The 16,987-nt window shown below is 43.2% G+C and overlaps 1 long non-coding RNA gene across 1 annotated transcript in view; it reads left to right on the top strand.

The window, feature by feature from the left end:
- Positions 1–16,987, top strand: part of LOC149854982 (uncharacterized) — a 40,817-nt gene that overhangs the window by 16,085 nt on the left and 7,745 nt on the right. The window lies entirely within an intron of this gene.

Genomic DNA, 16,987 nt, shown 5'->3' with positions numbered 1-16,987 from the left:
AGGATAACCTTGAAACTATCAACTCTGTTGCAGCTACTTGCATGATTAACTGCAGAGTCAGGTCTGTTGTTCAGAAGATATTCTTTAGGTTTTTAATGTTACTTAAATAGTTAGTGCTAACTCTTCATTGGCAAACACTGCTCCCTGTGCAGTGCTATAAATAACGCTACATTTTGTTGATCGGGAGACTGACTTACAGAGAAGTATGTGTGACTTCCACAACATTGTAACCTCAAACTAGTGTCCATTTCTCAAAAATTTCCACCGCTAGCAATTGTTCCAGAAGAGGACGCTGTACAGACATTCAGCTGGCAGCTGCTGTCTTTCGTCTGCTCTCTGCGCATTTTTCAGCCCGGGGATTGGCCTGGGGAACGTGTGAGGAGGGGCTCCCCTCCTCCCAGGGAATCCCGAGGGACTGAAGTAGCAGGGCAAATCCCTCGCCTGCTTTCCAAACCGGGCACCCTTGGTTTGGGGAGCCAGTGGGGACTGGCTGCTTCTCCGCAGCTGAGCAAAGCTGTGGGCCCACTGTCGAGATCATGCCACATGAGAGGGATCTCTGCCCGCCACTGCATGGCACAATCAAAGCCGGCATCCACAGCCCCCAGGAATGGAGTGGAGAGAACAGCAAGGCCAAGGCTCCCACCTCTTCCCCAAAATGGGAACTGCCTGGTTTAGGGAAGAGGCAAGAAACACTGGCTGTTCTTCCCCTCCTCTTCTAGACTAGACTGGAGTTTCTTTCCTACGGGAGATCTTCCAGGTCTACACCCGGAAGACCTCCCTCCAAGAAGGGGCATGTTTCTCCCAGGAGAACCTGAATGCATGCTTGTACACTTGTGGTTTCTACTGGGAGTGCAGCAGTTCTCCCAGTAGAAATGTAATGCTTGTACATGGCTTATGTGGCAAGTTGGTGGAATGACTGGTGTTAGGCGCGGAGACACTGGCGTTTTTCAAGCTACCAGACAATTCTGCTTCTTTGTCCTGGCAAAAAACCTGTGCTTTCTTGAACTTTTCTCTGAGACAGACCTGCTGCATCAAGACCAAAATACTACATTAAAAAACAGTTCTGGGAAGCAAGCCATTCTCTCCACAATTGGAAAGGCTTTCCATCGTCTTAGGACGGGTGGTAGTCCCCCATGACAAGTACTACTAATCACAGACATGAATCATTTCCATGCCAGCAGAAGCTCTAGAGCTCTGAGTGGCATGAGAAGAGTGGGCAAATCAGACTGAGAACGACAGCATTGGGACTGCTGCCGAGTCAGACTGGGAATATCTCTGGGAGGTTTTTGATTTAGAAATGGTGTTTTCATTTCCCTGCCCTTTGCTTTGTATAGAGTCTCCCTCTGTCCCTGCACTTCCTGTAAGAAGAGATTTTTATAGAGGAAAAAAAATCTTTCCCTCTGTATTTAATAATTAAATAGTAAAAATACTTTAATTTTTATCGTTTACTTACTGAAATGCCCTCCCCCACAACGCTAGCAGATACCAGTTTCTTCAGGCACAGGTGCCCTTCCTCTGGGTCTTTCAGCTGTGTCCCTAAACTGTAACCCATTCATTCCAGCTATCTAGAAATCTCATACTCTTCATCCTCACCATCTGGAAAACTGCTGTTAGCCAATGCTATCTTGCACTAATTTGTAAGAAATAATTGATTTATTGCTTCTGCATAGCTTGCCTGATTATCTGTGCATGGCAGAAATCAGAACACGTTCTCATTTTAAAGAACTCTGTGTAAACTGAATTCACATACAACATGTTACTCTCTGTAAAACATTCAGTGATAAGGGTAATTGTACTCAAAGGCTGCTGCTGCCTATTTTCACTCCCTGGAGGTATTTTTTTTTTGGGTTTTTTGTTTTTAAAGAACATCAAGACTTTAACATATACAATTTGTGGTATTTGAAACACTTAAAACAACAGCCACAGGAAGCCCATGTCATATGTTTTGCAATCAGTTTTCACATCACTAGGGCACTGATCCTGTGTGGAATTCATTCCACATTTTATACACCATCTGCATGCGTTACCAAGCTAGCTCCCTGCCTGTGTGGAGGCACCAGCATAATGCAGACAGCTTCTCTTCCTGCAGAACTCTCTGAATATGCTGATACTGTCCTCACAGATGTATTTAATGGGGTCTAGGCATGTAGGCATAATCTCTCCAAGCAGAAGAAATAGTGTATAATTGGAAACTTTATACTCCTCTACGTTTGCAGAGAACAGCAAACAGTAGCATGTATCATCCTTTTTTTGCATTTTGTTGCATTTGGGAGGAAGAGCAAGTTAACGAGACAACAAAGACACTGAAAACAATATTCTGATAGGGAGGGCAAGGAAAAAAATCGGTAGCCGGCATCTGCAAATGAGATTTAACCTCAACTGTGACTCCCTTTAAATGCAAATATCCCATATCCTAGTAACCTTTATTTCGGGCTTTTAGAAATAATCAGTTTATTTTTTGCCTTAGCTGAATCCAGGACAATGACAAAGAGTTTTGGCAAATAGCTTTTTTTTTTCCAAGATGACCCTCATTAAGCAGAAAGCACCTGACATTTTAGGCAGATAACAGTTCAGAGTGTTTTGGTTTTTGTGATGTGCCCTCTGCCTGAAAGACCTGATCTTACAAACATGTAAAAATAATTGCTTCCTAGTTTAAAAAAAATATGATTCCTAACCATGACAAAGCAATATTACATACTGACAACTGGGTATTTAGAGAAACTATGGAATAATGGTATGACTTGCATTTCAAGTACTTCAGGAATAACATTTAAAGTATAGGTTTCTAGAACAGACCAATAACATAGGATGGCCCCGCCATGACTGTGTGATGCTGGGGCTATTAAATATTGCACTGTGATTTATAATGCATGGTATAAATACCAAGGGGGGAATAAGATTTATTTAGGGTGGTGCAATGGGGTTTTGAGAAGGAACAAAGGCATTGTCTCCTTTACAAAAAAACTGAGGCTTACTATTAATAACATTTCCTAATAATGAGATCTATTAGGCAGTGACAAAATCCCCCAAAGGGAATGTCTGTATTGCATAATGGAGACATTTATTGAGGCTAAAAAACCCCACATCTGGATTCTATTCTTGTCATTGGCACTGACTTGCTTTGTGACTTTGTGAAACCTACTTCACCTCTTCCATCCTTGCCCATCCGTTTGTTGCTTCCTATGTGTTTGTATAATAAGGCAACACCAATCTCCATTTGGACCTATGAGTCTATCATCATTAGGGCCTGATTTAAATCATGGGCCCAGCATACTAATATCATGGCCTGATCATGGCGGGGGCTGCCATTTTTGCCTCCAGATTGTGGTGCCACCACGGCCCCTGATTGCTGCCGCAGGCTGCGGGGAGCATTCTCCAGCTAGCAGCAAAAGCCTAGCAGCCCAGGGGAGGGGGAAAAGGCTCCAAGGGGTCTTGGGGGAGAAGAGAGTTTGGAGATGGGTAGGGGAGAGGCTATTTACTACTCTGGGTGGGAAAACTGAGGTCCAGGGGGTTGGGGACAGCTCTGGCACCGGGCAGGGGAGGGGCTGGTTGCTTTCCCGAGCCTGCAGCAGCCATCATGTTGCAATGCCATGCCATGAGATGGCTGTTTGCTGTGGAACACCTCTGGAAGCAGCCATAGTGTGGCATTTCATTGAAAACTGCACTTTTTTAAAAGTGAAAATCACTTAATTTCATGATTTTCACCAAAATCATGATTTAAACCAGGGCCTAACTATCATCATCACCACCAGTGAAAGTTCAGTTTAGGAAATAATACTACTTTGGCAGCAGAGTACTTGATCTCTTCATACTAAATCTTTTCCTTTCTCTGCCATTCAGTGACTCTTTCACAGTATTATCATCATCTCCATTATTATCATAAACAACACAATAGACCATTAAATGGCCAAACTACTTTTCCTTTCTTACCAAGAACCTTTAAGGCAATCCTTGCCATCCATACGAACACAGCTTTTGACTGAGCGGGACAGGTCTCTTCCAGTGTTGTGAAGGGCTGCACAATTGACTCCGATATAACTCCACACCTGGACGGCTTTATAGGTTCACTGTACTGCGGCACCAAATCCTGTCCTCTTCCATGTCCAGGTTGTGGAATCTTTTTTTGCGGCTATTTTCCTATTATTTCAGTACATTTTTATGGTACTTGACTATTTAAGAACTATCTTCTGGTGCACAGCTTGCCACTCAATGTGATCAATGTTCACTAGCTTTCATCATATGCCTGCACCATGTCCTTTTTTGTGGCTGTTTTTAAAGTAAATAAAACTACACCAATTTTAACTGCCAGACTCGCAGCTCAACCTGCTGTAAGGCGTAGGGACCAATGTTTTTGGCAGGCATGCCACAAGTTAGCCCCATACCTTCCTTGAGTGCCACTCCAATCCCCTTTCCCTGCCCAATCTGCTGCTCTGTTTTCTGCTCCCTGCCTTATCTGCCACTGTGCTGCCTGTCCCCTCTCTGGACTGCCATGTGCCACCCATACAAGTTGCCCGTGACACTTGTGCCATGTGTGCCTCCGGTTGGCTGTAGGGAATACGTATATATCCAGTGGCTCTAGAACAGTTGAATCCTTGATTCGTTTGCTGATCTGAAAAAAAAATCCATCCCCCCTTGCCCACTGCCCCTCCCATCATGAAAAAAAAAGCCAAAAATAAAGGTTATAAATAACTCAAGTTATAACGTTTTACCATATAAGGAACAAGCAGTATCAGAAATACTCATTTCCTTTTGCCTTTAAAGTTCAAATTAAATGGACATTATAGCAACATGGGTATTCCCAGCAAAATGACTTTTGTTGCCATATTTGTCCATATTGCCCCTCAAAGGCAATGACCCTTAGAGAAGCAGATTGTTCTCGTGTTTGTGGCCAGATTACGCTGGCCCATTTATTGGAATACTGAGTGTGTTTGGAGTGCAAAGGACTCTCAGGTTTGACTTAGAAAAATACCAATTTTCTGATTAGTTAGAAAAGAATGATTTCTTCGAAATGGAGTTTTCTGTTATTAGGGGAAGGGCACAGTTGTAAAAAAAATGTTTCTGTTAAAGGGCAATTATCAGTACTTATCCACTGGGTAGCACCACAAACAGTGTAGGACCATCTCCAGTATCATTACCTTCTTCAGCAGCAAAGGAAGACATTTAAGAAGCAGATTTGGCCAGAGAGATCACTGCTGGGATATGATTAGGCATTGCTGGAGGTTCAAGGTTGAATTGGAATAAAATGCAGAGTCTCACAATGTGAGTGGTAGGGGAATATGCTACAGAACCAGCTCTTCTCAATCTCCACTTTTTGAGTCGCATCTAAATCAGAAAACGATCTCCTTGTCATTTTGCACTGGATGCAAAGCTGTAGGATTGATTTGCCTGAAGGATTCCCTATTTAAACCTTTTTCTGAAATGTATGGCCCTAATATGGGCTATTTCAAAGGATGATAAGCCATGCCATTACTTAAAAAAGCATATGGTACCTGATACTACGCTAGATTAATGAATGAGCTGCCTGGCTGAATGGCATTCATGCCAGTGTCAATCTAACGCTCAATTTAAAATATTTCTTCTTTAAGCAAGGCAGAGCTGCATACCAACTATTCAGATAAGTAACAACTAATACCAATAAAAATAATGTAGCAATGCTATTGATGTCTGAAGTGAGAAACATCAACGCCATGAGCTATGGTATAAGGCAGACGTGCATGTGTTGCACCATAATGAAAGTAGGTTACTTACACACTGGGAAACACCTGGATCAACTTCCGCTTCCCATTCAGATTACCTGCAGGACCTCAAGTGTCCATTGTTTCTTCTTTACCTGCCTACCCTATCAATTAGTCTCCTGTACCTTACCAGTCTTGCTTTTCTGTTATAGGACCTGATTATTGCACCTTCCCAGCAGTGGAAAACAGATGAAAAATGTTGCCCAATCAGGACAATTTGGCTTCATACCCGCTCTGTATTCATGACTGTAAATCAGGGGTGGGCAATTATTTCGGGCAGAGGGCCACTTACCGAGTTTTGGCAAGCCATCAAGGGCCTCACAACAGGCAGCCGGGGCAGATAAATATTCATTTCCTAAATTTCTTAGGGGCCCTGCGGGCTGGATAGAATGGCCTGGCGGGCCGCATCCAGCTCGCAGGCTGCATTTTGCCCACCCCTGCTGTAAAATGGTCACAACGACGTGTTAGCAACAGAGCATCACGCCTGTAATAAGCATAGGCTTCCCAGCACCAGAATGATGTGAAATGCTAGAGGTTTTGCGTGACTTTTCTCTGTCCAAAGCTTATCCTGTGCCTGTGTCACTTATCTAGAAACACCTGTGCATTAAACATTAAACTAAACCACATGCACTATTCAATCGAGATCAACAGTGTCAGCAATATTTAAAGTACTCTCTCCTGTACACAGCATAAACCCTCACAGCTTCCTTCCTAACATACTGTCTCAGGAAAACCTCAGTAAATAGATAAGTTTTGGGGTGTCTCCAAGGTCAGCAAGTGCGGACCCTGCCAGAAGAGGAGGAAGACTGCTCTCTAGGGTTGACAATGCCCTGCTTCTAGTTGTCATATTGGTAACTGGAGCCTATCAGCTTGAAAGCTCAGCTCTTAAATGACAGCATAGCAGAGGGAGGAGGAGTCTTTATGGTACGTTGATCCCTGTCCTTAATGAATGTCCTAGGTCAAAGTCAAGATCCCGACTAGCATGTGGGTTGGAGGCCAGTGTTAAATGCATTCAGGGAAGCAAATGAGAAAGCGGCTGAGCCATATTATTCTTAGGACTTTTCTCAGGGCTTGCATGTCACAGACGAGCCCTATGTCTGAAAAGACATTGGAGAAGATCAAACACATCACTATGTCTCTGTCGTACACTCATCCTTCTAGCATATGTCTGCCTGTTGTATCATCCCTGCACTGGTTTTTGTTAATACTTGGTACTGCAAACTTTTCCAAAAATGGATTGCTCAAGGAAAAAATGTAAGAGCGATATCAAGAGGGTCTGAAGGCTCTCAGCTCGTGTTTTCTGTTTGTCTGTAGAGTTTTACCCATGCGCTAATTCCTTCCTTTATGAAAAGCAATTGCACAGGAGATGGATGCTTGGGTGGTAGTCACTGGGAAAAGTAGGCTGTGGCCAGACAAGCATGGCTGTGCAGTACGTGGTGTTGCAGACCCATCTGTGGCGCCACGTGCTGCCCATTCAGGGGGGTTGACCTGGGAGATCCCAGGGTCAAAAACTTGTGCAGATAAAAAGCAGGGTGGTGCACACGGCAGCAGTGAGCGCTCCCCAAAACCAGAGCCTGGCTGGCCGGAGCCATGCTCTGGCTGGTGGCAGGCTCCCAGCTGCAGGAGCACTGGGGCTGCAGCTTTCCTGGCCCCCAGGACCTTCACTTAGGCTGCTGGGGCCAGCACAGTTGCTGGCCCCAGCCTCCCCTTCCCCACTTGGGGTAACCTGCCACGTGCCAGAGCGCACGTGGCCCAGGCATTCCCTATGGACCAGCAGAAGCAGCACAAGGTGTGCCACTGATTCTTGTTCCCAGGAAAACAAATGTCTGCGCTCGTGTGGACACAGCTGTCGCAGATAAATGATTGTATGTCCAGGAAACGTTGAGTGCCTTTCATGGTGAACTAACTAACACACATCATGAAGAAGGTGCCGAGAGAGGAAGAGGTTTTCTCCACCTTTTTCTCCCTTTACAGAGTGGGTAGGATTCAGCCCAGAATTAATACACAATCTGTTTCCTGCATATTAAATAGAAGGTGAATGTAAATGATCATTTGTAGATTCCTTAAGCCCCTGGATATTACTTAACATTTTAGCACAAGTTAGAAAGGAAGTTAAAATGTTACCACCTAGAAAACAAAGGTACAAGAATACTAGGAAATTACCTATGCAATCAGAGCACACAGTAATGTGAATCATGTCTATTCCCATTTGTAAAACCTGCCTTTTTTTTTAAAGTAAACGAGGACAATTACCTATTTTCCCATATTAGGACTCTCCCTAGAGCCATTCTTATAGCCAAATAAGTATCCCTGCCTGGTATTAGAAAGCCATTCTTTGCAATACAGCAGTGTCATAATATATTCCAGCAGATGACCTGGCATTTTAATGCCGTTGTAATTTGCTCAGCATCCTGCTTTCCAGTCATGGTTTAAAAGAGGGTTGGAAAAATTTTGTCATTAACATTTGCTCCATTGTTTGTTTATTTTTTGTTTGTTGCTTTTTTTTTTTAGGTGCTTGCTACCTTTTCCTTTTGCACCATACATGGTAAACTGCTCTCTTTACTGGCAGCTAAGAGTTGCACATTGTTGAATCAATGCTGAGCAGTGAGTAATAGAACGGAACTCTAACGTGGCTCTGAAAAATTTGTTAACAGCCTGAAAACTGCAGCTGTTTCATTTGCTTCGTCAATGGCCTAGGATTAAATTCACTGGGGTTATTAAATGATACGATCTCACATTTTCCATGGAACAGGTAGATGAAAGATTTTTACATGGCCAATAAAAGGATCCCATTGCTATGTAGCACTAGAACTAAGTGGAGCAGAAACAGAAACATGCAGAGTAAGCTGGTAAATGCGCAAAGGCACTTAGGTTTTGATACTGTTGCTAAGGGAAATTGTGGCTCATATTAGATTAGATTGGTGATGACAACTTTAGAGCCAATGTTTTATTCCCTTGAATATCCATGAGATTTTACCATGAGTCTTGTTCTAAACAAACACTTTTCATGGCAATGGAAAGACTCCTTGTGAGTTTAGCCAGCTTTGGATCAAGTTCCCTATAGGGAAAATTCTTGTCTTTCCCTGTGGAGTTGCACTTTGAAGAATGAATGAAGGGAGAGATTGGGGGAAAAGCAATTGATCTTGCCCAGCGAACATCCTACGTTTGCTTAAAGCAGGTTACAACAACACATTAGTTACTATTGGTTTCTGCAGAAACAATGTGCATTCAGGTGGAAGACGATGGAACAGTTATGTGGCAACACAAGGAGTAGGTGATGGATGCATGGACAAGCAATTCAGTGGAACTAGTCCTGGGAAAATGGCAGAAGCAGGTTAGTGCTATCACACGGGACGTTTCATTAGGACGAAGAGGTTCTTAATGAAATCACTAGCTGGCCTGCAGAACTTCCCTTGTTCTTGTAAACTCTCACCTGGATTTGGGGGTACCAATGAGGTCAGTGTAGGCGCGCTGGGTTCACATACTGCTGATAGGCAGTGAATCACTTAATAAGAGCAAGGCACACTTATTGAGAGTCAAAGTCTTTTTCTGCAAAACAAGGATGCATGCATTTTCTTTCTTCCAAAATGAGAAACATTAGCTCAGCCAAACTCCCCTCTATATGGCACCATCTTGAATGATTGCGTATGCACCTATTGAAATCCCCTCAATTTCATGGTTTTTCACTGGCTACTGATACTGAGCAAGTCCTTCAAGAAACCCCATGCCCAAAGCAGCTGTTTTGCACCTGGTTTTATGGGAAACTGTGAAATGAGATTTTCTCAAGATTTTGGTAGCGGGGAACTGATGTATTTAAATCAGCTATATGAAGATTTATCACATAAGGAAAATCATGAATTTTGGTAGAATTCACTAAGTAGAGTGTAATGATTTATCTAGACCTTGTGTTTCATTTTATTTTTTTCAGTGATTTTTCTTTTTAAAGTTTCAAGTCTGTAGGTTGAAACACATAGTCTATTGGCCTTGGATTTTTTTTTAAAGACAATAACTCATTCATGGAGAAAAAAAAGTGTGTTTAGCTTTTCTCTGGATAAGTTACAGTCAAGGAGTCAAAATGTTCTTCAACAAACTTTGTTATACGTAATACAAAATTGTATATTAGGTATGATTGAAAACTCTCAGGCAAAATGAATTTGCAATAGAGCCAACTTTTTTCATGAAGATTATCTGCTTTGGTCACGAATTTTCAAAGTGTTTTTGAACGCTAAACTTTTTTTTTTTTTTTTTTTTTAACTGAAAACTGTTTTTTTCCCCAGTTTGTGCAGTTTTCAGCCAAAATGTTTTCCTGTCATTTCTGGCTATTTTTTCTTTGTTTTGTTTTGTTTTTGTTTTCATTTTTTCAACAAGGGCAACAACAACTGCCCAGCAAATCCACAGAAAATCCCCCATCTTATTCTGTAGCATGTTAGGCTTACAACCCTTGGTCATGTAAACAGGCAACCAGTACAATGTGGTAGACAGATATGTAGGAAACTGTTGTCTCCCTCCCATCAAGAATTTACAAACTAAACAGACAAAACATACGACACTGGAAAAAGAGGAAAAAATTATATAAGGAGGATCTTATTACCTCCACTGTATGGGCCAGACCTCCTGTTCCTGCAGAGCAGCAGAGCTCTGTCGCGGAACTGCTTTGTAGTGCTCGGTTTTATTTGTTCCAGGCTGGGACTTGGGGGGTCAAGTAGGCGGAGAGGATCAGGAAACTGGCTGTAGGTGTAAATGAAGGAAATGGGTGCCGGAAGACGAAACGGAGGGGGAGGGAAGGTGGAGTGAAAGTTGGGCAGGTGGGGTTGGGCAGGGGCGAATGAAAGAGACCCTGCAGCCAGTTCTGGTGCAAAGAAGAACAAGGCCAGAGGTTTTACTCGAATGGATGATGTCAGGAGACTGTGACGGTTCCTCTCCCAGCTGCTGCTGCTGTTCTCGGTGGAAAAGGAAATCCACTTGGCCCAGTGCCCAGCTGGATTCCTCTCTGGTGGGGGCGGGAAGGCCTCGTCTTAGTCCTGCGCCTTCTGCTGTGGCTGGTGCTGCTTGGGGACAGTGCTGCAAAGCCATGAGGCTTTTCGAAGTCAGACTCCACCCAGCTAGTGCTGCGGCTCTTCGTGTGGAAGATGGGCGAGACACAGCGGCAAGAACTCTTGGTTTGTCCTCTAGCCACCTTGACTCTGCTGCTGCTGGCTGTGGACGTCTTCCTAGCGTGAGCGCAAAAAAAGAGGTCCTGCATTATTCAGCCGCAAGCTGCAGATAAAGAATTTAGAAAATCTATAGAGGCAGCTCATTCTTCTGCTCTTAAACCTGTAACACAGCCACCACGGCTCAGCGAGCTAGGTGATCCTATTACCTTTCAGAAAGGAGCTATGAGAATTCATCTTCCACACGTTCCACGCTCCCTTATATGTGGTGCGACTACGATGGCTTTACTGAAGCCACTATCGCCTAACGGCAAGAGAGCTGCATGCTAGGAAAGCTATTAAGTACAATGCCTGTCAGATGCTGATGGCATTTCCTTTCCCCAACAGTAAACCTCCTTTTATCTCAGTCAGTTCCATGAATTAGTGCACATGGGAATTTTACTGATGCGAATAATATACATTCACCAGAAAGTCCCTCCCTGCAGGAGCACAGAATTTGGAGACATTTTGTAGTGCAAATGCACATTGCAAATGGATGGATACAACAAAATAACAGAAAATCAACAGGAGTGACAGCCATCACTTATTTATATTTGCTTCTGACCCCGAGTGTAAGGGAATTAGAAGAATTGTCAAGCTCTATCATTGATTGCAATGGATACTGCACTTTGAGACTTGATGGCATGGTATAACCACAGTTCCTCCAGCAGTCCCCAGTGTTGTCAGGAAGGTTTGTTGAAATGGCACAGGACCAGTAATGTGAAATGTAGCACATTATTGTATTTAGGTCTGGAGACTAGAAATGTTTTAATAACGTTCATGATTTTAAACAATGTCTGAGTGATTAATTGGTGGTGCTGAGCCAATAATGTGAGCATGGAAACTGCATAGAGGAAGGATGGTTGTCTGAGTTAGGGTCTGGACTAGGAGTCCAAAGATCCCAACTTTGCTGCAGAGTCCTTGCTTGACCTTGAGCAAGCCACTTAATAACTCTGCCTTTGTTTCCCAGGTGTAAAATGGGAATCATGATACTTCTCCTGTTCTTTGCCCGTCTTGTCTCTTTAGGTCAAGAACTCTCTTTTACAAAGTGTTTCTACAGTGCAAATTAAAAATGGATCCACAGCCGTGCTTGGTATCTGAAGGGCCTACCAAAATACAAATAATGCTCTCCAAATGGGTAGTTACAAAATTCTGTAAAAATTGTGTGGGATAATTTTAAGTTGGAGATAAAAAGTCTCTGAATAGATTCTAGAGAATGAAAATGTTGATAAAGTTGTATTACATAAAGGTGTCCCTATCTTTTGAGGAGAGTTTCTGCTAACCACTTAGGCCAAAAAGGAACATCAGTGAGTTGTAAGCTATTCTGCCAGTCCGATTACCAGTATTTCTCTTTTCAGTTACATCAATGGAAGTCTGTTAAAATCAATGAGATGGCAGTAATGAAGCTGAAAAGAGAAGTTAGCTCAGCATAGCCTAGCATCACCAAACATGGCTTTTGGCTATAAGAAGGCAGAATAAGCACTTTCTGTATATAGATGTGTATTTAGGCTAGGTTGTGATTGCTCTGCTCATAATAAGTATGGTTAATGGTGCCATCAGGGCCTTAACTGAGCTTAGAAATCCATAGTTAATTGCTTTAGTGCAATCTGAAATACCCCATGAACAACCTGAAAATTCAGACACCCTCAAGCAATTCTCTATTGCTATAAACCACCTACCCTCTGTTTTACAGTCTGGGGAAAAAAGATAAGCCTGCAAATGGGCCACAGAATTAATCATATTTGGGCTATTTTTGGCCAGAAGGCTGGAGTAATTTCCAAAGCAGAGGTCCTCACAGAGAACACCATGGCATCAGCCCCTTCTGTCTATCCTAAGACATCTCCAGCTTGAGCACCTCTGTTGATCTCAATTGCAGCAGTGTGGCACAGCGAGAAAGGCAGTCTGTCCATCTGGGAGCTCCTAAACCACTTAAGGTTTGAAGCAAGGGTTGGTGACGTTTGAGGAGCAGCAGGCCAAATTAGCTCAGCTTATTCAGAAGGCGGGCTGCCGTTTCCCTTCCCAGTGCCACGCTCCCAACCTGGCTGCTCTGCACCCTACCATCAAACTGCTGCTGAGAAGCTGATCTTGTGAACTGAATGAAGTCCTGCAGGCTAATGGTTGCCAACCTGGCTTGAAAGGTCAAAGCCTACAGTCATCCAGAGACTGTCGGTGAACTCTGTTGCAATCGCTTGAGCTGTTGCTGGAGGAAATGTGCTACAGAAGCTAACATGATCACAGTCTGGCTTCTTGTTAAGATGGCTAGGTATGATGTGTCTGTGGGATGCTTCTTCCAGGATGTGCTACTGCACAGGAGAAAAAGCAAAAAGAAATTACACACAGGCTGCTCTAAAAGGCAACACACTAACAAAAACCATATGCCTGGTCTGAAAGCGGCAGGTTCTGGGGAGAGGAACTGTTCTGCTTCTCACCAGTCCTGAGTGATAACTCATTGAATCTCTCACCAGCCATCCCCAAATGACATTCATTCAAACACCACTTAGAGATGCCTTTAAGGTCCTGTTCATCAATAAACATTTCCCTCTTTCAGGGGAGCCGGAGCCCACCCAAGTCTGCACAGACTGTGAAAATTTGCTCTGCGTTCGGCTGTCTGACTCAGATAAAAAAAATGAGCACGCTTATGAAAGTCCTTTTTGTTTCTTGTGTGGGTGTGGGCGGGGGGGAATGGCTGCCTGGTATGACGATGAGCTTTTCTCTGTGGCTGTTTCATTTCCCATTTGTGTGTGATTCACTGTCATTTAGTCTTATATGGTGAACCGAAGCAAAGACAGGTTACACTACCATTACATGAAGACAGTCTCATTGGCTTCTGGGGGGTTAGCCATGGAAGTAACCTGCTCATGTGAGTAAAGGTTGCGCTGTGAGTCTTTACAAAGGAACATCATTTGCAGTGGACTTTCTTCCCCCTATAAATCTGTTTCCGTGAGAGTTTTGCTGATATACAGGGCTACAGATGACCTTCAAGGCTGAGAAAAGTTGTGAATGAGTTCTATCCTGGCTTCTGCAGAGGTCATTTCAGGATGCAGCATTGCATTCATTTCCCCCTCTGTGACAGTCCCACTTTGTCTAACTCTGGAAGCCTTGGGACTTGCTCAAAAGGTTGTGCAGGGGGAAGGGGGGCGGGGAAATTTTTTGCTGGTGGCAAGAAGTCTTCTTTTAGGAAAGGAAGAACATTCGATTGAGAGCCACAGTGTCCTGAGTGATGAACTTATCACTGGTTCTGTGCTATTACTGTAAAATCAGTTTCTCATGCACCGATTCCCCACTCAGCATTGCAACCCCATTTGGGGCTGCCATGCTTATGAGTGGGGTCACAGGCCCCACAGAAATTCAATCCCTGCCAATGGGCCCTGACTAACCTGGAACTGCGAGCTGTCATGAGTTACCAGAAGTTGGGCCCTGAGCCTGTACATTGGGTTAGAGCCTAAAAAGGAATTGAGAAGCACAGCTCTAGTACTACTGCTGTTTCATTAGGCAGTTGATTGCTTTTCTTGGAGGCTTTTTATATTCATCTAGAAGCTTTAATAAGGTCTTGCTAGGAGAGCTGGTGTAAACCCTGCTTGCATTTTGGGATACGAATGCTGCCACAGAGAAAATCCTTACAAATCTGCCCAGCTGCATTCCTATTAGCTGCCTAACTTGCAATCCCCCACGTACACAGCGAGAAACCGAGGAGCGTGCGTGCTATATAGGCAAGAACTGGAACGAAATCTGAGCTACATTGCTGGGAGTTTCACAGTCATCTTCCCCTCAGCTGAGGTGGTCAAAGAGGAATGCTAGTGCCATTGACACTCCACAGATAGATCTATGCTCATTTCTCTGGACCAAATCCAAAGTCAGAAAGAGAAAACCAAGAAGTCATCATTGCTACAGCTCTGCCAATCGACAAGTGGCTTCACAGACAGGAGCCTAAGTGATATGATTGACAAAGAAGAATATGCGTTGGCAACAAGTGCTTGATTCACATTTTAAACAAAACACAGCAGGCGAATTTCCCACTGAGTTCAACGTTTGGTCAAGGGATACAAGTTCCTATAAACACATTAATAGTTATGCCGGCGACTAAATCAATCTCCTCATCTATCAACAGGCCAACAGCAGCAAGGGTCACATCTGGGGAAGAGCCAGTTTAAGCTGCTAGATTTTTCAAGCTACTTTCTCAAACAGAAAGGAGGCTGTGAAGACGGCACAGTGAATGGATACGTTCCTCTGCTCTGCTACCAAGACCACGACAAAGCACAGGAAAGGAAGTAGGACATAATTTTGGGGTAGAAGTTTCAAAAGCACCTACATGATTTAGGAGGCTAAAGAATTTTTTTTTATTAAGCAGCTAAATGATTTCGATGCCTAAATGCCATTGTTCAAAGTGATGCTGTAACTCAGGAGCATACATTGAATTGACTGAAACTCGAGCTACTCTTAACGGAGAGTTTCATGGTCATCCTCAATGACAGGTCATATTTTCCATGAGACTTACACTCCTAATTGCCTTAGGCCTCATTGAAAATCCCACTTAGTTACTTTTGAACATTTTGTGCTCGGCTCTTAATTCCTGTGAGTATCTCAGAAACTTTTTAGCAACAGCCATTGTAGACTAGATTGTCAATTATGGTTTTGATTAGGGAGTTACTTAGGCGGGAGACCAATAAGGCCATTTCATTATTGCTTGGCTGTGCTTTAAAATGTCCAAGTGGTTCTACCACATCCTATGGCTGTGAGTCATAACTGATAGTGTGAGTTCTCAAGCTGAAGTCTGCAATCCCGAGGGAGTAGGTCATGGCCACCCTCCCTCTTTTTTACAACTACATGGATAAAGTCCCAAATTTTTCTCTCTTGTAACATGGGGTCACGGTGCAGTAAAGGCTGAGAACCACAGATCTATATTTATCATTTTCCACTTTATGCCACTTTTTGTTATCTTTTGCCTAATATACGGTATGTATATTTTCCCATGGGTCTCCTTTCTTTGAAATATTTTCTTGGCCTTTTCTCATTTTTGCATTAGCTACAGCAGATAGAACTATATTAAGTTGAAATTTCCAGAGTTTTATGCAAAACAAAAAGCTTATTTTTCAAAAGTTTCTGTGACATACTCTAGGCCCAGTGGTGCCCCAATTCCTCTCAATGTTTAAACCTCCATTGATTTCACCGGGAGTAGAACCAGGTCCTTTAACCAGGGGTATGACATACTGGAGTATGAAAGAATCAGGAAATGAAGTAGTCTGTTTCTACAGTTGAAAGTGGTAATAAACTAGCTAGACTAGCCTTGTACTTTATCCATGGCTTAAGCACCTATCACAGCAGCCTAAAGCATCAATAAGCTTTCCATTCCTAAGTTCTTAATGAGCAGGTAGAACTTCCAAAATGTTTTGGCAGAGAGTGAAATAAAAGCTTAGTGGTAAATATTTTCTTCAGCAAGATTCATCTTCAGATGAGGTTATTGGCAAAAGAATTGAACCGTGTTCTTGTTCTATGCCTATTTTTAAGGATCCAGACCTGGCTGGAAGGACAGTATAATCAAAAAGAAAATAGATGCTGTAGGCAACAGAATTGTCCACCAAAGAACCCATCTGAGGTCATGCCGGTCACATGATACAGAATGCCTTTTGGGAATAGAGGAGCAGAGAGATTTCAAAACCACAATAGCCACATCACAGCGAGCAGGATTGGCAATAACTTTAGGAGCAGCAAAGATCTTAAGGTGTGTGAGACGCACACAAATGATAAATAAGTATTAGCAACTTCATCCTGCATGGTAACAGGAATGCTCAACCCTGCCATTGTATAAGTGGAGGTGTCTTGTCCACTGTCCCTCAGTCCCTAGCGGTAGAATCATGTCGCCATTGAATGAAGTGCCAGAAAAGAATTAACCATTTACAGCCCCATTAAACAAAAAAAAAGTGGCCTCTGCACATCCAGGTTCAATACAGAAACAATACTGTGGTTGCCATTAGGTAGGTAGACATCTAAGTGTTGCCATTTACTTGCCTTCATAATGGAAAACTCAAACTTAGTAGCCATATAACAAATGGTCCTTGTTAAGAC

The sequence above is a fragment of the Crocodylus siamensis genome, chromosome 12, assembly GCF_052110815.1.
Source record: "Crocodylus siamensis isolate JL-2025a chromosome 12, ASM5211081v1, whole genome shotgun sequence".
Taxonomy (NCBI): domain Eukaryota; kingdom Metazoa; phylum Chordata; order Crocodylia; family Crocodylidae; genus Crocodylus; species Crocodylus siamensis.
The sequence above is the reverse complement of the archived record's forward strand: the minus strand, read 5'-3'. Positions and strand labels throughout refer to the sequence as shown.